Genomic DNA, 23558 nt, shown 5'->3' with positions numbered 1-23558 from the left:
GTCGTCCGATTGAACGTCCGCCTGAGCAGAAGTGCTCGGTTGTGCGCCGCGTTTTCCAGCGTTAGCATCGCTAGCCGGTGAGGCTTTATGACGTGATCATAGCCGCCGCGTCAACGCTTCCAACTTCGGCGTCAACCTCGGAGTCACCATCATCATCATCGTCTGGCTTTAAGACAAATAAAACATAAAGAACATGCATTAAATCCCTAAAAAAACTTAAAAAAAAACTAATTAGGTAGGTCATTTCACTTACTTTTATCTCTCCAATGTAAACAACTATTCTGTCATAAAATATGTGAGTGTTTGGTTGTCAACTTACTATGATTATTTTATAAGCAGCGGTAGGTCTGCTTTCTTTTGGCTTTGAAAATAAATTTGGCATGCTTTAGAACTCTGCTGATTGAATCACTGCAATGACACTTCCTGTGATGTAAACTGATCCTCGCTGATCGGCTTGGATCATGAGGTTGGATGTTTTGCCAAATTTTTCAATGGTAGAAAAATGAATATTCACTTGCGAACAGCTTTGTTGAACATTCCTGCAGTCGACAAGCCATTTGTGACATCTGTGGTATTGTGCTGTGTGCGCAGTGCACACTTTAGAGTGGCCTTTTATTGTGGGCAGCCTAAGGCACACGTGCAATAATCATGCTGTCCAGTCAACATGATATGCCATGTGAGGTGAATGAATGATTTTAGCAATGAAAAAATGCTCATTAACCCATTGACAGATTTGTGAGCAATATTAAAGAGAAATAGGCATTTTGATTGCATAGAAAAAGTCTTTGCTCTTATGATGATTACAGAAAAAAAATTTTTTGTGAGCAAATGGTCATTTTCTCGCATTCAACAGCCCCCTTTTTTTTTTAGAAATAAGAAATAAATAACCAAACTGTCAAATGCAAGTAAAAGCAACATTGGAAGCAATAACCCCTAAACTGTAAGGTTATCCTAGGTATTCAGAATACTGTAAATTCAGAATGGTATAGTAAGGGAAAGTAACAGACAGGTGAAGAAAAAGGGCCTCCTATATGTGGGCATTAAAATATACGTGTATGAATGTGTATGTATGTTGACTCTCACCTAGTGGAATCAAAATGATGACCGAAAACTCCTTTATTCTTTCTTCTGTTAAATTATTTCACCTCCTAGAGAAGAATAAAGCAGATATGAGGGGAATTTAGATGGAGAGATCATTATGGGATCCATTCTCTCACTCTCATCTCTTTCAAGATACTCTACGTCGGTATTAATCTAAATTGGAGGCTAATGATGAGGACTCGCCTTTTGAGTCTGCATGTTCAGATCAGAGATGAAACATCATCGCTACACCTCTTAATCCGGTGCCAAGATTAGGAAGTTTGATCCGAGCAGTCCAAGTGAAGTAAATAGTCTGAATCAGTGCATTATTAATTTGTCAGTTCTTTAGGTCAGAATCGGTGTTCAACACGGTAGGTACAATTGCAGCGGCAAGGAGCAGAAAAGAGAGAAAGGCAAATACAATTGCTGTGTTCATTTCATTTTTAGAAAGGAAAAATCAGCATTTGTGAAAATGAACAGTAATATTGTCTGCAAAAGTAGAGTTGTTGAGAAGGTTACCAACATGAGCCATTGTTGTGTGAACAGTTGTTTGGAAAAGAAAAGTGGATGCATCACATTTTTATGCTAAACAGTAGGACAAATATCTCTGTTATGGTAGACATCCAAAACTGCCAAAAGATGTGAGAAGTGCTTTATTGACTAGAAAACTCCAAAGAAAGAACCAGACCAATGATACAGACAAGCTAAAGGATGCTATCGATGCAACTGTCGCAAGCTAATTGTCTCAACGATGCAGTGATTGATGCATAAGGCGCTTTGCCATTGAATGACAATGTTTTTCAAAACACCCCCATATCTATAATTAATTCAGATGGTGAATTTGTTTTTGTTAGCTGTAAACTATAATCACCCAAGATATAAAATATTGAAATATTTATTTTATTTTATTTTTTTCCTGGAGATATAAATATAAAATATAAAATATTTCATTTTGCTTTGATCATTGTGTTCAACAGTTGTATTTTACAGGAGAACAATTGTATTCAAGCTATTAGAACATTCTTTGGATCTAAATATACTCTCTGTTTGATGCTTTTACATTAATTACAAGATTTTACTCAAGCAAATATCAGTCACAAGCTTATTAGAAAACTGTAGTACAAAATGCGATTAATCGCGATTAATTACAGAATGTTAAGTGATTAATTAGTTAATCACTTTTAATAGTTTGATACTAGTATTTGTGCTTCATTTCTTGAACAGCACAGAATCCAATTTTTGTATACCCACTATACCACTATACGCACGTGCAGAGGGGGCTATTGGTGCCGGGCACATGCCCTTTTGGCACTGTTGCCCAAAGTGCCCCTTTGTCCATTCATTTATTTATTCATCTATTTTATATATTTAAAGTAAGTATTTTTGTTGCCTTTCAAACCTAAAATTCAGCAACATAATTTACATAAAACAAATTATTATTACGTTGTCCTTGGATGACGTCATACTACCAGACGCGCCCTATTCTGCCAGGTCGCTCGCCACGACACCTGCGGTCGGTAAGTTGGTCTCTCCGTTTGAATTTACGTAGTCTCACTCACGTTAAACAAAAGCCAAGGTCATAGAATGCAGAAAACTTAACCAAAACTAATGCCTTTATTTGATAGATCTTGTCGACATGATGACAGAGCATGCTGTGTGCTAGCCTAGCTTCAATTGAAATGTAGTAACACAAGTTGTAATCAGCCTCGCGACTACGATGAAGTCTGACATTTGGGCGCAGTTGGTTCTGAGGACGCGGGGAAGATGTCCCCCTCAGTTTTATAAAGACCACGATCCTTCCCATCCACTTTCGCTGCAGCAAACTAACGTTCCTCTTCCATTGGGACGGGGCATGGAGCTTCTGCTTCAACTACTGATGCGTTTAAGGTACACAGAATATGTCGGAATTTGTAACTCTCGCTCATAATTTTAATAAAATCTTCCTGAATACTCCAACTTGTAGCATGTACTCAATGAATAGCTGAATTGAAATATACTTCAAAATATAAGAGGACATTGCTACATGATCTTTGTTTTTATTTGAACTAAGAGCTCGTTTTGGGGGATTTGCGGTCAGAGTAAGGTCCTAATAAGAAACAGGTAGAAATGCGTTCATAAATTAGGGGGACAATAAAGAACCAAAAAAAAAGAAGAAGAAAAAACAACAATCACAGCGTTTTATCAAAAACAAACACTGTAGCTTGCTGAGATGTGGCAGTTACAGTAATTGTTGGATACAGTCCCAATAATAAAATATTAACATTTACACCTGCAGAAAAATATTAAAAGGCATTTGCTCTTACCTGAATCAAGCTAAATGTAAAGTAAGACATTTTTTATGCTACTTGCACTATAGGAAAAATCGTAATTGTGTTATTTAAAATGTAAATTCCATGTACATTTTACATAATCATTTTTATTCATGTACATTTGTTGTTCATAAATGATTCTTCATACACAAATGTCAAAACGTTTTTATGGTGATTGGCATTGGCATTGCAGACAAACAACAGTTTCATTATGTGTGATTTATTTTTTAGCCATTATTTCAATTAAGAATTTTACAATGGATACCCCCCCCCCCCCACACACACACACACACGTACGCACACACATATTTACATAGACACCCTCTATCAATTTCGATTAATCCCGATACGAATCAATAAATTGATTATTGCTCTTTTTTTTTCTTTTACTCAAATTTGGACAATACTAATCAGTAAACTTGTACATGTACAATGTAAGATTTGTATGAACATTTATTCATCTGAAACTTCAGGCTTATAAGCCACTGTATTTAACAAACAGGTTGTTGTCTGTTTCATGTTTGAACAGCACTGAAATAAAATATTAAGGCTTAATGTTCCATTAGTATAACATTCTTCCATGCTTAAAGTGTGAACCCTAACCCAAAGTAAGACATTTTGTTGAATATTTCCATCAAAAAGTGACGTTTAAAAATAAATTTGGCCGCATATTGAATTGATTCAAGAATTGTGCACTGTAATATCGCGACATATTGCCGAATCGATTTTTTTTAACACCCCAAGCGGATAGTGAAGGCACGTTATCATGTGCCCCTTTTTTTTATTGTTGCTTTGAGCACCTGCCCCACCAAAGGTCACTGCACGCCCCTGTTGAACAGAAGCTTAGATTAGAGTTAAAAACTGCATGCCACTTTATTTATGATGCCCTGGATATTAAAGTAGATGACAGGCTTTAGTTTAAGCAATTCTCTCTGTGAAAGACGTCTACAGCAAATCCAGCAATAAAGGTATGCTTTCAATCACAAATGGATTCCTGGTGTGTCAAACAGGGTACACACTGACGTAGACTGAGATCTGAGTCTGCTTGATATCTAGCAATGTTCCATCCAGACTGAAAGCATCAGTCACGTATTGCTGAACCTTGCTTTGGTTGTTGGATAACATGTGATATAGTACTCCTTTCTTTCTGAATTTGCTGGATTGCATTAAATATAGCAGCTGCTTCTCTAGTCTAAATAAATACCTGTATTTTGGTGGAGCTGTGAAACTTCAAGATACAATTTTTGCAATATGTTAGGTACTAACTACTAATATTATAATTGACTTAGCTTAAAACTCCTGTTCATGGAGACAATAATTTTCCCTAAATGTTTTCTTGTCAGTCCATTTGGTTCAGGCGTTGCTTTGACTAACGCATAATGATTCTTTAACCCCTCTTAGCCAAACAACAACTATCCAACTTTTTGTTTTCTCTTATAATCTACAAGTGAAAAGGTAGAGGAAAAACAAGAACGGTACATGAGGCTGTGTAACGTTTTGAGTTGCTCGGGTTTGTGTAGAAGCAGAAGACCTTATCCCTCAGAGACCTGTTTCTCTTATTATGCCCATTTCTCCAAAAGGAACACTGATATTACTTCAAATAAATCACGCACGAGTGGCGGAATATCACCAAGAGCCCACCTGTGTCATTTTACCCAGTCTGCCCCCCCCCCCCCCCCATTCGATTACTAAAATAAAGTCATGTAAAATAAAGTACACATTTAAGCCTCTTGAACACAGCAGGAGCTCAGCAGAGGACAATTAGCAGGATACATTGTTTAGTTTTTTGAGTGAGAATGTTACTTGTTCAATTTATTTATTTATTTTTAGTTCTTGGTCGATAATGTCAATTTAAAAAATGCAAATACTGCACCCCACAGACCAAAGTTGTCATGCCTGATGGCTGCAGAATACAGTTTAAGGTACGCTCCACTTGACTTCATGTCATTGCTGAACATTACTGCACTCTAGCAAATTCACATCCCTAAATAACTGGCTTAAAGCCGGGTTTTAAGGTTGTGTGCTAACTTTCAACAGGTTGATAGGTTGCCTTTATGTAGATGTGCTGTGCCCTATCATCAACAAGACATCTGCTGTAAGAAAGTCAGCTGCAACTGCAGTAATCAACAAGCGTCCTCTCCGCTTCTCCCTGGGAATCCTCGATAAGGCCAGGCAAAAAAGACACAGTGTCATATTTATTCATTAACTTTTCGATTCAACCCTCCCCACAGAGGCACTGTAGAGTCCACTCCACAACCACATGAAAGATAAAGTCATTCAGAATACACCCCCCCCCACCCCCAAAAAATCCTAGTGATTATTATTTTTGCTTTGGTCTGTGGGAGTCATGAGAGAACCGTGATGGTGGAACTTTTCTTTTTCCACGTGTGTAATAAAGCAGATGAGAATCTCCTCTGTGTAGAGGTAATCATTTTCTCATCATAGCAGGGGAGCTGGAAAGGAGAAGAGAGAAATGGAAAATTGAGTAATGCTTGAAACTGGAGAGAATATGAACAACACAACCCCATGGAAGAATTAAATTAAAAAGATGAAAGTAGCAGGAATACACCAAATAAAAGACAAATGAGTACAACAAATTGTTGAATTATTCAATGTTTGTGTATTTATTTATTGAGCTATTCATACCAGAGCAATGATAAGGCCGGATGTACAGTTTGCGCTGCATAGCTCCTAGCCAAGTTGGTGATGCAAATTGTCTTGCCTCGCTTTTACCTTGTAATGCGCTGAAATCTTGCTACAAGTCTGGCTCTCTTACCACAAATTCATCTCAATAGTTTGACTTTATTCCGACTTTATTATTCTGTCCGATGCTGTTTTCATATAACCTTTATTGTGCAACAGGCTGTTGCATCATAACCACAGCGAGAAAGCATTGCAGACTGGGGAAAATGCATGACAATAAAGGATATATGTTTCTCCTCACATTGCTTGTGCTTGAGTCAAATCTGATGATCCTGGCAGCACAGTTTCTGGATGTTCTTGCCAGGAATCCAGATAAGGAGTGCATTGCAATAGTCTAGCCTGGAGGAGATAAAGGCGTGGACGAGCTTCACTGCATCTGCCAGGGACACTGTACGACGGAGTTTGCAATGTTTCTGGGATGGTAAGATGATGTTTTACGAAGCTGTTTGATGTGTGTGTCAAATGTGAGTCGAGGGTCCATTTGTGGTGTGCCAATTTGACTGGCTTCTGATTTGGAGCTATTTAATTGAAGAAAGTTATGCTTCATCCACATCTCTATCTCCTCCAGGCAGGTAGACAGTTTGGATGTTGGCAGAGTGATGGAAGAGGTGGGAGTTGTCCTTATGTAGAGTTGTGCATCATCACCAGCATAACAGTGGTAGGAAAGCCCATATTTGCTGATGAGGTTTCCCAGGGGGAACAGATAGAGCATAGGTGTCAAACTCCGGTCCTGGAGGGCCGTAGTCCTTTTGGATGTTTCCGTTCTTCAACACAGCTGATATATATTCAGCTCATCAGCAAGCTCTGTATAAGCCTGATAACGATCCTGCTGATTGGAATCAGCTTGTGTTGGAAGAGGGAAACCTCCAAAACCTGCAGGACTTCGGCTCTCGAGGACCGGATTTTGACACCTAGGAGATAGAGGGTGAAGAGGGTGGTACCTAATACCAAACCCTGAGGGACACCACAGGTGACAGTGTGAGTGTGTGACTTTGCCTGGCCCAAAGTGACTTATTTGGATCTGTCACGTTTTCTGAGAGTCCAATGGTGTGTTGTAGGCGGTGAAGAAGGATGTGATGGTCAACTGTGTCAAAAGCTGCTGTCACTTCCAAGAGGATAAGTAGGGATGGGGAACAGGAGTCTGCTGCCCATCAGGAGGTCATTTGTGATCCTGACCAAGGCTGTTTCAGTGCTTGTTATGATTTGTGTATATCATGCTTAGGTTTGTTGTTTTGGCTTTGTGTTTTGTTTGCACCTGTACTCATCATCCAATAATCTCCCCCAGCCACTTGTGTCTTGTCCAGGTGTCTCTCGTTGTCTCGCCAGTTGGCTTGCATTTAGTTTCCTGGTTTCGTTCAGTCTTGGTTGCAGCATTGTCGCTGTCACCACTCTTGTGTTTTGTTGGTACTTTGATTTTTGGTCTTTGTTGGTTTTGTTTATTTAGAGTTTTACCCAGTACCCCTGTTAGAGTTTTTGTTAAATAAATGGTGTTCAGTACTACATGCATCCCTGCCGTGGTTCTCCTGCCTCCCTGCATTTGGGTCTTCCACCCCATTGTGGCGGAAACCAGATTGAATTTTTTCAAATAGTTTATTGTGTTTGAGATGAGTCATGAGTTGTAACCGCTGTGAATTTTACTATTTAAATTCACAAGGTTGAGAAGCAAGCATACAGTTTATCATTCTTTTCTGTAACTGAAAAACAATTTGATCAACCTTTTACTGAGCTGTCATCTTATTGATGGAAAAGTTTGTGTTTCCCAATCATAGGAGCTAAATTGTCTAGGAGTTTATGCACCTGGCAGGGTCACCCAGGGAAAAGAGGTGCTGGATGAGAGACCAGACAAAACACAGCTCAATAATCCACGAGGATGAACACAACAATTTGGGACTTTGTTTTCCCTAGTTCAGATGTGGGTCACCAGGACTTGAGGTGGGGCTTGATGGCAAGCACCTGGTAGACCCATTTGGTACAGCTCAAAAGAGGAATTGTGGGTCACCATAACCATGGGCTCACTTCCTGTGGAAGTTAAGTGCAATGTGAGCTGGGTGGTGGCCGAAGGCAGTCCAGCAGGTACAGGCATATATATGATGTTATCTTTCTACACCCGACAAATATTTTTGTTTTTCACATGCACTTTCTCTAAATGTGATGTATACCGCAAAAATGGTATAAACATTCGAATAATGTGCATAGATATTTCATCATCCAGACTTTGTCTCAATATTAGTGACATTTGGATCAAACCACTTGAACAGCTAAAGATTAATATATATATAATATATAAAGCAGGCTTGACATTCATGAAACAAAGAGGACAGAAAACACACTTTTCCCTGAGACATCTCAATGACCTCTGGAGTTGTTGAGGGACTTTATTGGTCCTTTTAAAATCACCTCCTTTCTCGGGGATTTTAAATTGAATGTGCAGCCTTTCCTGGCCCACTGTTTAATTTCCTGTAAAGTAATAAACAGGCAATTTATTACAGCCGGCAGAGCAGAGCTTCCAGAGTGCTGCTGCATTCTCTTGGTTTCTTCTAATTTCCCAACAGCCTAAATGGAAGACCATTGCTCCACTCTGAAGCTTCATCTAATACTGTACTCAAAGGTTTCTTCTCCTGTATATTGCAGCATTATTTGGGGTATGTAAAAAAATAAATAATAATTATATATATATATATATATATATATATATATATATATATATATATATATATATATATATATATAAGTCATACCCAAATCTACAATGTTGACATTGAAAATAATGGACTTGAACAATGTGTCATGGTCTGTGTTTTGGTTTGTTTTATTGGTCATGTTTTCCTAGTGTGTCTCACTTTGTCAATGTCTCGTCAAGTTTTATCATGTCCTCCTGTGCTTGTCATCCCGGTCCCTGGTGTTACCCAATTAGTGCCCTCGTGCCATTTGTGTCTTGCCCCAAGTGTGTCTTGTTGTGTCATTAGCGTGTGTGTATTTAGTCTCCTGTCTCCCTTGTGTCGGTTCATTGTCATTTCCCTCCCGTCATGCTACCAGTTTTTGCCTTTTGTCCTCCCCACGTTTTGTTTTCTCTTGCCATTTGGAGTTCGCTTTTGTTTTGTAGTAATTAAAGTCCTTTTTTGTACATCACCTTCGCGTCCTTGACCTGCTTCCCTGTGACTGGGTCCTCCACCAAACGTTGCCTTTTTGACAAACAAAAAGAATGATAATACTGTCATTCATTCTTGAACAAAAGTTGTTGATTCAAGAAAAACTCAGATTTCATGGGTGCAAAAGTATGTGAACCTTTCACTTAATCAGACATTGCACCTTCTTTTGCAATAAGAACTTCATCCAAACACTTTCTTTAGTGACTTATCAGTCTTTCACATCTACTTTGGGGGATTTTTGCCACTCTTCCTTGCAAAATGCAGCCAGTTGAGAGAGGTTGGATAGGTGTCGAGCATAAACTGCCCGTTTCAGGTCCCGCTACAGTATTTTGAAATAATTTAAGTCAGGATTTTAACTGGGCAAATCCAGAACATGAATCTTGCTGTTCTTCAGACATTCCTTGGTTGTATTGCTGGAATGCTTTGGGTTATTGTCACCTAGCAAGCCTTCCATGAAAGCCTTGTCGATTGACTTTTCTTTTGATTGTTGAAGCATGCACATGTGTCCCAGACGCAGCAAAAGAGGGCCGCTAATCCCTTGATGTGATGTTTGAGTTGGTTTTTTACTTTATCGTAAACTGTATTATCGTTGCATGCTAAAATGCTACCTGCTCAAATGTCATTGCACAAAAGGCTCTGAAAGCCTTTTTTTATTTAATGCCTATGTTTTTTAAATAAAATGCAGGGTTTACATTTATTTCCACTGAAAATGTTTCTAGATAATAGATGGATAATAAAATAACAATTGGTGCTATGCACAATGTTATGCACAATGTGAATAAAAAAACAAAAACATGATGATTACATAAATTTGAATACAAAAAGGCAACCAACTGGTTGCTTGTTATTAAGATGTATTAAATAAAAATATCATTTACATGATTCTTCTATAGAATTTTCTTGGGAAAAGGATATCTACCTACCTGCAAAAAATTGCTGATCAAAATTAGCTAATTGTCTCTCAAATTAAGTTACGGGCGCTTTGCATAAATCCACAACTTCCTGACCTCAGTACTACTTCTTCATTTCCTGTCTTTCATGATTTGGACAAACTGATTAATCCAGGTGTGCTTGACCTCAGTAACCACTATGACAATGGCCAGACACACCTGGATTAATTAGAGTCTATTGATTAGCAAAATCAAAGAAAAGGAAAAATGAATTTTGAGCCTAACAAAATTTAACAAAAGTGAATACACTCCTAAGTGTAAATACAGTGTTGATATTTTTGTGTGGCCACAAATGTAGTTTTGGAATTGCACTTATTACTACTACTTCAATATCAGTGTGTTGGACCAAATTGGTGACAGCACAGTGTTATTAATGGGCAATGCCTGCTAAACTTAGAATTGGGTTTTTAAAGTTATCAAATATCAAATTGGTTATATACAACAATTTTGTTCTACAGAGAAAATAGTCTGCACTGATAATATTTCAGAGTACCGGTAACTTAAGTACTTAAGCCCCCACTCCACACACACACACAATACATTTTGAATTACACAACAAACTACATTTTGCTGTAAGACAAATGATTAATGTGTTTAATGTTTTAATCCCGGGTGGGCCACATTTTTTGATAAATATTTTTATGAATAATTTACCTACAATTTAGATTTAGCTTAATAAAGATGGGCACCTATTGTTTTTGACTGCATTTCCAGTTGCCCCTAAGCTTAAACTATGTAATATACAGTATGACCTCATTAATAAATACACATGGTCAATACAGCTAAGTGTATTGAACAAACCCATCTCTCATATTAAACACACTCCCTAACATAGGTTTGGAAGCTTTGCTATAGAAATTCACAGACTTAATCATGTGGAAGTGTTTCATCTCTGCATATTTTGTTGTGATACATGAGGCTGCCGTGTTGTTTGTGTGATTTCCCATCTTGCCGCCTTTCTGTTTATCGGCACAATCAGATAAATGAATAGTTATTAATATAGGTTTCACTAACTGGGTGGCCCGACTAGTCATTTTGTCCACTTTACTTACATTTTAATGCGGGGCTTTTATTTCTAAAATTTTGGGGAGGGGGAATAAATATATAAATATATATATATATATATATATATAGGGACTTTTTATCACAACAGATGACAGAAACTTAAAGAAACATGACAAAATCAGACAGAACCCAAACTAAAACTGAACAATGACAAAATAAAAATACAAAACTAACCAAAACCTAACCCAAACCATGACAATCTCAGTCTGAAATAAATCCCCAGCTCCAATGATCTAGTAAGTAAAAAGTAAAGCACAAGCATAATTTGCTAATAACAAAACCAGCGTTATTGTGATAGCAAAAATATTTAATGGCATTTTGCTACACTGAAAATAGTAACATATATCAGTAACACCGTTACTTATAATGCTGTTCCTCCCATCACTGCTAATAAGCAAATGCACATTAGCAAGTGAAAGTTGTGTGAGACATTTAAAGTGAGTTTTGGTTAACAAAAGGTAGCTACAATACAAAGCAAAAGAATGCATTAGCAATCATTATGTGAATAGTTGAACACAGTAGCTCGTATATGAATATTTAATGATCCAAACCAAAATGCACTAATTACAAGTACAACAAGCTGTGGTAGTGGAGCTCAGTTGCACACAACACATCCGTTGCTTAGTGCTCAGGCGTGATGGCGTACTTAGTTGAGGTCATACAGAGGAAGAAAGCATGTTGAGCAGTTGAGCAGTTACGCTGCACATGAGTCACAAATTAAGCTTTTTGATTCTGCTTGATGGTGTCTGCTAAAACTTAATGGTGATAAGAGAGTAAAAAGTCCAAAGTGACAAGTTGATATGATATGAGATATTATATTTTATTTTTTTATGATGCACTTTTACAAAAATAGTGTCACTATCTCCGGTTTAGAGTGAGGGGCAAATGCGTTCACCGATGTGCTTGGGGTACCTATTCAAGTTCAATATTCTACTCAGGCACACAAATGTTTAAAGCACATTATGGAGCTTCCGGGCTTCACAGACATATTGCTGACATCAAAGCTGCCTCTGCTGACTCCTCCACCTGTCTCACTAATGTAGCCCTGCACAATTTTTTTGACGCAGTTGGGTTGGTGTAATCAGATTTAGCAACAAAAGTTTAAACACAGGCATGTGTATTCACTGCAGCAGTAGCAATGGCTGCTATATATACTCACTGGAGGTTGTCAGGTGGCACGGTGGTCTTTGAATTGAATTGTAGAATTGCACACCTGGGATGAAAATCAGCACCTCCAAATCCGAGACCATGGTCCTCAGTCGGAAAAGGGTTTAGTGCCCTTTCCGGGTCGGGGACGAGATCCTGCCCCAAGAAGAGGAGTTTAAGTATCTTGGGGTCTTGTTCACGAGTGAGGGTAGGATGGAGCGGGAGATCGACAGGCGGATCAGTGCAGCAGCGATCTGCAGTGATGCGGACTCCATATCGGTCCGTTGTGGTAAAGAAGGAGCGCCTTCGATTTACCGGTCGATCTACGTTCCTACCCTCACCTATGGTCACGTGCTGTGGGTCATGACCGAAAGAACAAGATCCCGGATACAAGTGGCCGAAACGAGTTCCCCCGCAGGGTATCTGGGCTCTCCCTTAGAGATAAGGTGAGAAGCTCGGTCATCCAGGAGGGACTCAGTGTTGAGCCGCAACTCCTCCGCGTTGAGAGGAACCAGTTGAGGTGGCTCGGGCAGATGGCTCGGCATCTGTTCGGATGCCTCCTGGACGCCTCCCTGGAGAGGTGTTCCGGGCATGTCCCACCGGCGGGAGGCCCCGGGGACGACCCAGGACATGCTGGAGAGACTATGTCTCTCGGCAGGCCTGGGAACGCCTTGGGATCCCATCGGGGGAGTTGGTTGAAGTGGCTGGGGAGAGGAAACTCTGGGCTTCCCTGCTAAAGCTGCTTCCCTCGTGACCGACCCCAGATAAGCGGTAGATTATGGATGGATGGAATTGCACACCTCCAATGTTACTGATTATTCTTAACAATATTTGCACAACATCACGTGGCGTCACATACTCTATGTCAGGGGTGGGCAAACTCTGTTCTCAAGGGCCGGCGTCCTGCAGGTTTTAGAGGTTTCCCTGCTGCAACACAGCTGATTCCAATCAACAGGATCGTTACCAAGCTTATCCAGAGCTTGCTGATGAGCTGATCATATATCAGCTGTGTTGGAGAAGGGAAACGTCCAAAACCTGTAGTGTGCCCACCCCTGCTCTATATGCTGCATTTATGACACATAAAGGCACAGACCTCCTTCAGCCACGAGGAAGCACGGAGAATGAGAGGTGTTCTCAATCATGGTTGTATTTTGGAAAAAGAGATAAGAAGACAGCTGTGTGCAATTTGTGTAAATTAGTCGTCTCATGCAAGTGTTCAAATATGGTTTAGCTAACTTGCATCAAATAATATTCCAGGAGTTTGGTGTGTTCGACCTTCTTGCATACAGAGCTACTGCTTGTGCTAACGTTGCTGCTAATCATCCAACGGGCTCCATGATATCAGTTGCGGATGGTATTGTGACATCTACGTAAAATATATCCTGCATTTGACATGCATGCAACGTTCACTTTTTATTTATTTATTTTACTTTCAGTTCAAGTACAAATACTTTGTTACTGTATGTCATTTGTTTTTTCTTTGCTTTGTACTTTCCTGAGTATTTATTTTTAAGACTACTTTTTACTTTTACATTTTAGCATGAGTATCTGTACTTTTTGTTCGATACATTTTCAAAACAAGATTGTTACTTTTGCTTTAAATGCATGAAAACGATTAAAATAACTGACCTGGAAGAAAAAGCAGTCGTCCATGTTTCCTGGCTCTGCCAATCATATGCAGCGTTACACCCGATCCCCTACATCCGAGCTTGTGATTGGCTCTACGTCAAGCTATGACATGACGTGCCATTGGCTAGATTAGGACAACCAGTAAAATGAGGGCAATGTGTGTTGTCACAACAGAGGATAAATTAAACTTGCTAAGCAAAACGCTGCAGACTGCCAGTCAACAATATGAAAGAAGGTACAATCATGTCAGCGAGGAGTGGGCCAGCAACTTGAACATGTGATAATCAACACTGTCGACTCGATGCAGGACAAATCAGTCAACTGGCCGATGTCTACCCATGCCAAAAAATGGCCAGTATTGCTCCATTAGTTAATATCCCTCAAACTGACATAGAAGGAAACATCTGGTAAAAATGTCTTACTTTTACTTGAGTAATTTTTTGACTGAGTACATTTACTTTTACCAAAGTTATTTTTTTTCTACACAAGTCATTGTACTTTTTTTTACTCAGGTAGAGCATGCCAGTACTTTCCCCATCTCCTTTCTACATGTGTTTCGGTATTACATAGCCACTCCCACCACACTTCAACTGTACTGCCGGTTTAACTACCTTGCCCTATTTTGCTCTCACCCTGTCCCCATTCGGTGTCCCTCTCTCACAGGGTGTAGCACTACTGTTCAATATTAAAACCTAATTCCACTGTAATAGTTAAATGTTTTGTTTTGTTCCTCTTACAGCTAGGGATCCATCTGCCCGCTCTTTTGTCTCCAACTTTGCACAAACCCTGCTCGGTTTGACTGCTAATTTCAATAAATATCCATCATAACACAAATACCCACAAAGACAATATACTAAACTTCCCAATTGCACAGAAAAACTGATCCAGTGTGAAAATGTATATACAGATCCTCCATTCAGCAATGATCAAGCAGTCAAGCAGTATAGGTTAAAAACAACAAAAAATAATAATATTCAGACAAAAGCAAATACAGAACTGCTAGATATATTGTACTTAAGAATGTTCACTGCACATTTTTGCCTTGGCAAATTACTGTATTTTCAAGTGTTATTATTATCATTATTATTAGTGCTGCACTGCTGCATATTGCATCACATAGTCAGGTAGCAGTGGAAGTGCCAACCTGATAAACAATATTCTGTAACATTTCATCCTGGCTGTGGTTCGCTGCAGTACTGCTACTACAATATGCAACCATACAAAACAAATGAAATCCAAATGACTAATATTCACGCAAATGCTCATGTTTTATGCATATATCCACACCACATTAGGACTAACACAAGGAGCTATTACTGCCACATTGTATGCTCATGTTAACATATGCCCTTGTTATACCCTTGTAATGAAATCAAATCCAGGTGCTCCAGAACATTTAGTTCTAAGTGGACCAATCATGCCTTACGGTTTTATTTTGGGAGTCCATCTGTGGATAAAAAAAGTACTTGCTTATATGATTCATCTTTAAGGTGTCCGTGCGTAGAAGCCCTTTTTAATCTGATTGGCCTGTTTTTGGAAGCTTGCCAAGGGGCCAGCATCCGTGCACTTTGAAGACGAGATGTGGTAGAAACAGATGAGAGCAAAAGCTGTCGTCAGCTCGACAGGTTGGAAATGGCACGTTCAGGGCAGCCTAAAGGATTTCCTTTACATTTGTTAGGCGCATAACATATCTAACTGAAATTTCGAATTGCGACTGCAACCTGTGGACGAAAGATGAAACTGCACACTCCCTTTTTCACGTACACAATGCGCACATGATGTCACATCCTCAGACAGAGGGTGGGAGATTCAAACCCGAATCCAGTCTGAAAACTATTAGCCAGGGGCTTGCAGGAGAACCAATTGTGAACAGCTAAGGTTTTAATCTGCTAATTGGAAGATGTTTCCGTCCTAAATTGTCAAATAAAAAGTCTATTGTAAAGATATTTTTGGGGAAATTGTTACAGAGCAGCTTTAATATTCCAAGAAACATACTGCAAATTAAAGAACAGGTGAGTGAATAATGTTGGTTGTGTATATGCTACAGGTCAAAAATGATTTTGACCATGCTACCTACACATACAACTTGATATACAGTATCAGGTCAAACTAGTTCTCATGGCCGCATACTCATGACAGCAAAGAGCGGACGATTGTCTTCATCTGCTATAAACTGTCGACTTGACCTCCGCTCAGTTCAGTTCCTCAGGTGGGAGTGCCTTCCACCAATAAGTCTTCCACATCAATGTTCCGTAACGGGAGTCTCAGACACCCGCTGGGTTAACAACCCCTTGCAGCAATGTCACTGATCTGGGTTCAGATATACGTAGTTTCTGGTTCCATGAAGGTTTATGGGACCACAAGCGCAACAAAGAGACTAAGGCCAGCTGGTCATCAAGCAACATAGATGAATGCAACTGAATTGTTGCATGTGCAAAGTTGTGTAACTACATAGTTTTTATGAGTTGGCAACCTCCAGTAAATATTTTTGCTGCAATTTGATATTTGAATCACAGCTGCTAATCAATGTCATGTCACATAAGCTTTCACTACAAAATTATGTTTTCTGGTATGAAGCGAGATTTAGACGGCTGCCGCTAATATACAGTAAGTATGGGTCAGTATGGGTTTTCATGTAATTTGATCAATAACAGTAAAGTCATACACCAAATAATATCCTTTTGAAATTCAATTAATATTACTGACATGAGCATTTGAATCCACTGGCAGTGGCTAAAAGTTGCTAAATGTCACTAATGATTTTGATTTTCGCCAACATTTGGCAGAAAAGTTAACCAATCTAACATTTACTATACCTTCATATGTATTCGCTGCTCAGTGAGATACAGGCGAAATGACTACATTTGCCATGAGACGCATAGCAAGAGATTGTAAAAGATCTCCGCAGGTCCGATGGTCCATCAAAATATGTCCTTTCACAAAAACGGTGCGTGGTCCAAAAAACATTGGGAACTGGACTGCTGCCCCAGAGAAATGTCTTAAGATAGCCATCTGATCACAGTGTCCCATACGGCAAGTCAGATGTGGGCATTTCATTTTTTGAACAGGCCATGGAACTCAATTGTATTAATTGGGTCAATTGTGTTGAGTTGTGTTACTCATTCACTGGTACAGCGATGAGTCTGGTTTCCAGTCCAGCAGTCTACCTTTTGTACATCTTTTTTTTTTTTTTTTACATCAACCTTTAAAACCCAGATAAACATTTGCATACAAAGTTATACAAAATATTTCAGATCTCTCCTCTACATTACTGGGATGTAACATGTAAAACTCTCGAATGAAGCTTACAGAACAATAATAATAAGCGCAGAAACTCCAACATCAAATCTTCAATCAAATTAGAGAAATTGATTTCCTTGAAGCTATGCAGCAATCTATCGCTTTCTAAATATTCAATTTGCTAATTGGTAAGAAGGGCCGTATTAAGCACATCTTGTTATGTTTTGCAAACTGAAAAATAAGTATTTTTGTTGAAGTTAAAATAAAGAACGTATGATGAATTATTTTGTGTGCATTCCCGTTATTCCATTACCCTTGCCAAATGCAGTATATGAGAGTGAGATGTTATTGATTGGTGCGTGTGTGTGTGCGTGCGTGCGTGCGCGTGTCAAAAAGAACCACTTTACCAGCATCTGCACAAAGTGGACAGGAAGCTCATGGAACCCATTACGTGTTGATGTAAATTGGTGTAAACATGACAATTTTTTTTTAGGTCACTGTGGCATGAGAGGAACAGCAACTGAATTAAAATGGCACGTGCACTTACATTATTATTTTTTATTTTATTTCCCTGTCTATGAACCTGGAAATAGCCTGCTAACCAAATAACCCAAGTTATTTTTTCACTTCTAGCACCGGTTCGTCTTGTGGTTTGCAGTGACGTGCAGTGAGCTCTAGGTTTGGGTAGGCAGGCAGTTGCAAATTGAGACGCACACACCAACTACAAATTTGTGTGTCGGTAGGTGAGTAAAAAAATTTTGAAGATGGAATTTTTTGTGAAAAATGTATTTATTTATTTGTTTGTGTGCACTTATACAGTGCTTTGTTTAAACCAAATGGTGCCCAAAGCACTTTACAAAGCCTCACATTCACCCATTAACTATTGCTATCATTTTTTTAATTTATTATTATATTATGTTTCTTATCCTCAGTCTTTACATACAGGACATTAATTTAGCTGACATTTTTTAGTGCTCTATAAAATAAGTTGAGTTGAGTAATAAGACATAACGCAAAATGGAGGTTGTCCGCAGTGCAACTGTGAGCATAAACAAAGTGTAGCATCACTGTCAGTGGTCTAAAATTGCCCAACCAAATGTATTATTCATAAGAATACAATATAAGTAAACACTTTCTTATATTTACTGTTCCTACTGAACAGAGCTGTAACCAAGGGTGCAGAGAGAATTTCAACACAATTCCAGACTATTGCATTTTTAGTTGAAGGTTAGAGTAGGGAAGATGTCAAAATAGCAATACCAGTGAACTTAAATCTGCCATCTCTGGAGAGAAGATTGTTAAATCTTGTAACAACACACCCGTCTATCAATGAAAATCATTTTTGACTCTGCGTGGTTATCATGTCAGTCATAAATTGAAGCTCAAGTAGGAGCGAAAGCTGATGTATGCATGTATTTATATTTATTGCAAATCTACATAGGTTCTCTAACAAGCAGAGCTGACAGTTGAGGAAAAACTGCAGGGAAATATTGCAAATGACTTGATACTTATTTTTATTACATTTAATGCCCAGATATAGTATACTTCGGAACTGCATTGTTGGCACACTATGCACAATTACTGGGGTCTCTATAGGAAATTGAGTGAACAAGCAAATCACATCTTTTCACTACAATACATAGGGGAAACAAACAACAGACAGATTCCAAATCTGAATTTAAAGCTCCTCCTAGATACATAAAACTGGTTGTTTCCTGTACCAGCAATCCTGAATAAGCACCTAAATGCAGGAAACATTTTCTAGCAATGCTGATTCAGAGCTATAAACTGGCATAATGTTTTTAGTCTGATACAGACATTGCTAGAGCATGATACAGTACATAAACTTAAAATAATGTGAACGTCATCAATGTAGACAATGCAAATAGAATAGAATAAAAACAACATATTGCTGACCATATCGGTCTGAATCCTCTTACTGTACCTCCAAAATCATCACTTTCAAAGAGACCCCAAACACAGCACGTTTGTTCAACTATTAACATTACATTATTATGAAGTCAAAGAGAGCAGGCTATTTTCAACACTTTCGATTGGTCATTAATTAAAAACAACATCCATACTGGCCAATAGTATAGATTTGTGGAAAAAATAAAACATTTCCAAATTATAGGAGGTTCCGGCTTGACTCCAGCGATATGCAGTACCTGTAGAGTGTTATGCCAAATCTATTTTCACTCATATGAGGCAAGCTTTCTGTTAATATCTACATTAGCAGCATTAAAATATATTACAACAAGATGCATATTCAGTCACTTTTACATTACAGGCTCTAGAATAGCCTGGCCCACACCACTCTAGACTTGCTTGGCCTGGCCCTTGTTTCTCCTTTACAACAGGCACCGATAAAATGAGGTGGGACTGGGACGAGAAGCTTGCAAATGGAGAAAAAAAAAATCAATTTCCGAGTTTAAGCCAGCATGAGACGTGCCGTGGTTGTTTTCCATACTAAATAAAATAGTCATTCTCCTGTTTGGCACCAAGAAAATGAAAGAAATGGTTATACAAACAATTGGTTTTGCTCAACTAACGCGGAACGCAGTAGGTCTTAGCATGCTGCTATACATCCCACAAAGGGAAGGCTCTGGAAATGGTGCGAGTGCTATTCAAGGAACCTTCATCAATCGTGACCTAGTAAATGTACGATCTACACGTATATTGAGCGTTTTGGTGTAGGAAGCACAATGCTCTTAAAAACCTATGTTGCAAAATTTGAGAAACAGCGCGAGACATGCTCCTGCGGAAAGGTATTCAAACATTTGGGAAATTATGTTGTTACCCACCCTTGGTCTATGCCAGGGTTCACCAATTCCGGTCCTCAAGGTCCGGAGTCATGCAGGTTTTAGATGTTTCTGCCCACTAGCACACCTGATTCATATAATCAGCTCAGCAGCCTGGCTGATAACGATCCTGGGGCCTCATTTATAAAGCTTGTGTACGATCAAAATTAAGCAAAAACTCTACATACGAACATTTCTGCTCCAAAGGTGGTATTTATAGAAAACAAACTGAACATGAAACTGTTCGCACCGCCACGTCAAGTCTGGACCTACCGTACGCAATCTGCACGTTCTGAAAACAGTGACACAAACAGTTTTGTGGTGCATTTTGATTCCTCAAATGCCATGTATGCTGGATGTTGGGTCACAATAAATGTTTTTGCTCCAGACTTGCTCCGATGTCACAAGCACGCCGCGGGGCAGAAAGCACACAAACTTAATTAAACATTTTAAACGCTTGTCTTCTCTCATTGATCAGCTATTTTGCAACAAATCATATCAATGACAACTAATGTGGACACATACAGTAGGCCTACTGCATGCATTACATGATCGCGCCGCACAACAATACGCGCCTATACAGTAATTTCACCCGCCCGTCGGCACAAACGTCATTGAAGTATAAAAGGCTGAATAAAACTACAGGTAGTCCTCAACTTACGAACACAATGGGTTCCGAGAGGTTGTTTGTAAGTCAAATTTGTTTTTGTCAATAGAATCACATTAAATTTTGTTTCAAAATTTAATTTAATCAAATTATTAAGAAAAATTTAAATACATTAAAAATGTGTTTAAAAAAATTAAACAATGTAACCGTATAACTTATATATACTTTCTATACATAAATAAAAAAAAAAAAACATTAAATGACATAATCCATCCATCATCCATTATCTGAAACACTATTCCTCACATTACATTGAATTTTTACACAGTATGATGCAATAAAATCACAAGAAATATGCTTACTGTACATATATGGTGGAGGAGTTATTGAGTTGAGTACATGTGAGGCTAAAAAAGTGGAAACTATCTTTTCCGACTGTCCCTGAAGTGCACATGAATTGTGATTGGTGCGTATGACGAGTCAAGATGGCGACCGCCGAGTCAGACTTAAGAGATTTTGTACGTTTTGCTACTACGCCGATAAAGAAGACGACTGAGAGCTGATTTTCATGAATATCTTCCAGGAGAGCCTCTGAAATTTACACACAGTGTGGCGCCAATATAGAGTGCGTGAAGAGTGCGTGCGCCCTGGCCGGCCAGAGAGGTAGTTGAAATGCAAAAATGGCGGGGTACAATACTGTACCATAATGTATGATGTGGCATGCACTTAAATATTAACCTGCACACAAAATACAGTTTTAATGGACATCAGCCAACCTTTGTTCGTATCTGTGAATTTTCGTAACTCGGGGACTACTTGTTTTATATTGACACAAGACAATACGGATAAAAATTTGCTCGAAAAATACACTCAGGTACAAGCATCTTTACTAAGGAGCTTGCTATAATTTTAGGCTTTTGTCCTGCAAATAAACTTGCTTGTCGATAAAGTCTGTCATTAACGTCAATGCAATCCACACAGTCGTAATGCTGGATGAAGATCCATAAACAACACATTGGGAATAATAATAGATACTAATAATTATAATAACAACAATAATAGGGCGGCCTATTGATCGCCTAATTTTTGCCTATGACTTATTTTCCCTAGTGCATTAGTAAAGTCTGAGTAAAGACAATAAAATTGGTCAAATTATTTTCTATATGCTCACCTTTGTATCAGACCAAATTATTATTATTATTATTATTATTATTATTATTATTATTATTATTATTATTATTATTATATATTCTTTCTTTCTTTTTTTAAATCTGCCACTGTGCGCCTTGCAGTGGCATTATCGCAACTCGGCCTTCTTGCTTTTATTGGCGATGCTCCCAAACAATCACCGCCTTCCGTGACTCGACCACTCCAATGACGAACAAGTGCTGCTTATAAATACGCAGATTAGTTGATTTGATCTTTAGTATCAGGTGTGTTGGTAAGCGGAAACATCTAATACCTGCAGGACTCCGTACCTTGAGGGCCAGAATTGGTGAACCCTGGTCTGACTCTATGCTAATAAATTAGGAGAAAAGAAATGTTACCGCCCAGGCTGGGCATACACATATGGACAATAACAACAGACAAACAATTAAACCGTGAGATACGGAGGTTTGGTTCAGGAAGGAATAAAACACAAACGGGCAGCTATCAACGCCCAAAAAGAACAAATAATAAAAACAGAAAGTACTAGCTGAAATAAAGATCCCCAAAACCCTCTAGACTAAATCTGAGGCGTGACGAACATAAAAAGGACGCTCTCAGCAACAAAGAAAACGATAGCTAACTGCACTAACAAAAAATACAACTAAGAGTGCAACTCTAAACCTAATGGAACTAATACAGTCAAAGGAAACGTGTTGGATGCAAATCAAAACTATACTAAACTGTTCCTTACCCACACTTGCTTGACACACTGACACACAACATTTAGCCGTAGCTAACAGGGGACTAGCAAATAGCACTCAATACACGCAGTGTAACACGAATGTCTGATCTTGCTGAATGAAGAGAAATAACTACTTTTAAATGGAGACTAATGATTAGAGGATTGTCTGCAGGTGGTGAAGAGGCGGGTGGAAGATGGTGGGCAGAGATTATGAAGCAGAGGAGATCCCATGACGCGAGCATCCTTCCATAGTATGGGCGTGCCCACCAGCCATAAGCTTCCCCGCTCTGTTGCCATGGCTGGGAGGCTCCTCTGGACGCCACACCTGCGTACACACACACACACATGCCAAACTACCGGCCACAAGGCTGTAACAGAAAAAAGAAATAAGAACAAGGGTTGAGGTCATATCTGAATTCATGTGAGAACTCTGTCTAATACGTTATGGCCTGCTGCTACTGTTTCATCTCCAAGCTGAGTTACATGCAGCTCCAGTTGGTGCTCTGTCTTCATGCCCACTTGGCCACATGGAGTCTGGGAAATGGGTTAACTGCTTGGTCCACAAAATGAAGCGTGGGCCAAGTGGTGAATCTACATTTTCACATTTGGAATTCGATGGCAGCTTTCCAGGCAAAGGCAATTTAACAATCAAATTTGTCCAATGACCAGAGGCTTAGCATGAACCCCACAAGTCCACTTTATTTAAAGGGGAACAGGGACTGGTTGACTGGGAATAGTTTAATAATTTAGTATGGCCTTAAACTAATCTATTTCAAGCACCCAGATGGTATTTATATTGAGCAAATGCTCAGAAAAGTGAATGGAATAATTTACTCACTAATATTGCTCAAGGTCAAACAATCCCCAGAACTAAACAGATCCTGGAAAAGTCATGGAGAACAAAATAGCCAAATCACTAAATAAATAATCCTAAACGCTATTATTAATGTTTGTTTTGTATTCATTTCTTCTGGATAACTTTTTGGGG

At 38.9% G+C, this 23558-nt stretch overlaps 1 long non-coding RNA gene across 1 annotated transcript; it reads left to right on the top strand.

Moving 5' to 3' along the window:
• The first annotated feature begins 2547 nt into the window (after positions 1-2547).
• LOC144062466 (uncharacterized) lies at positions 2548-23510 on the top strand. Its single transcript, XR_013296403.1, has 4 exons — positions 2548-2597; positions 17765-17804; positions 17905-18014; positions 22743-23510. It is a non-coding gene; the product is annotated as an uncharacterized LOC144062466 (long non-coding RNA).
• The last annotated feature ends 48 nt before the right edge of the window (positions 23511-23558 follow it).

This window comes from Vanacampus margaritifer, chromosome 1, assembly GCF_051991255.1.
Source record: "Vanacampus margaritifer isolate UIUO_Vmar chromosome 1, RoL_Vmar_1.0, whole genome shotgun sequence".
NCBI classification, from domain to species: Eukaryota; Metazoa; Chordata; class Actinopteri; order Syngnathiformes; family Syngnathidae; genus Vanacampus; species Vanacampus margaritifer.
Note: the sequence above shows the minus strand (reverse complement) of the source record. Positions and strands in the feature narration are given on the sequence as shown.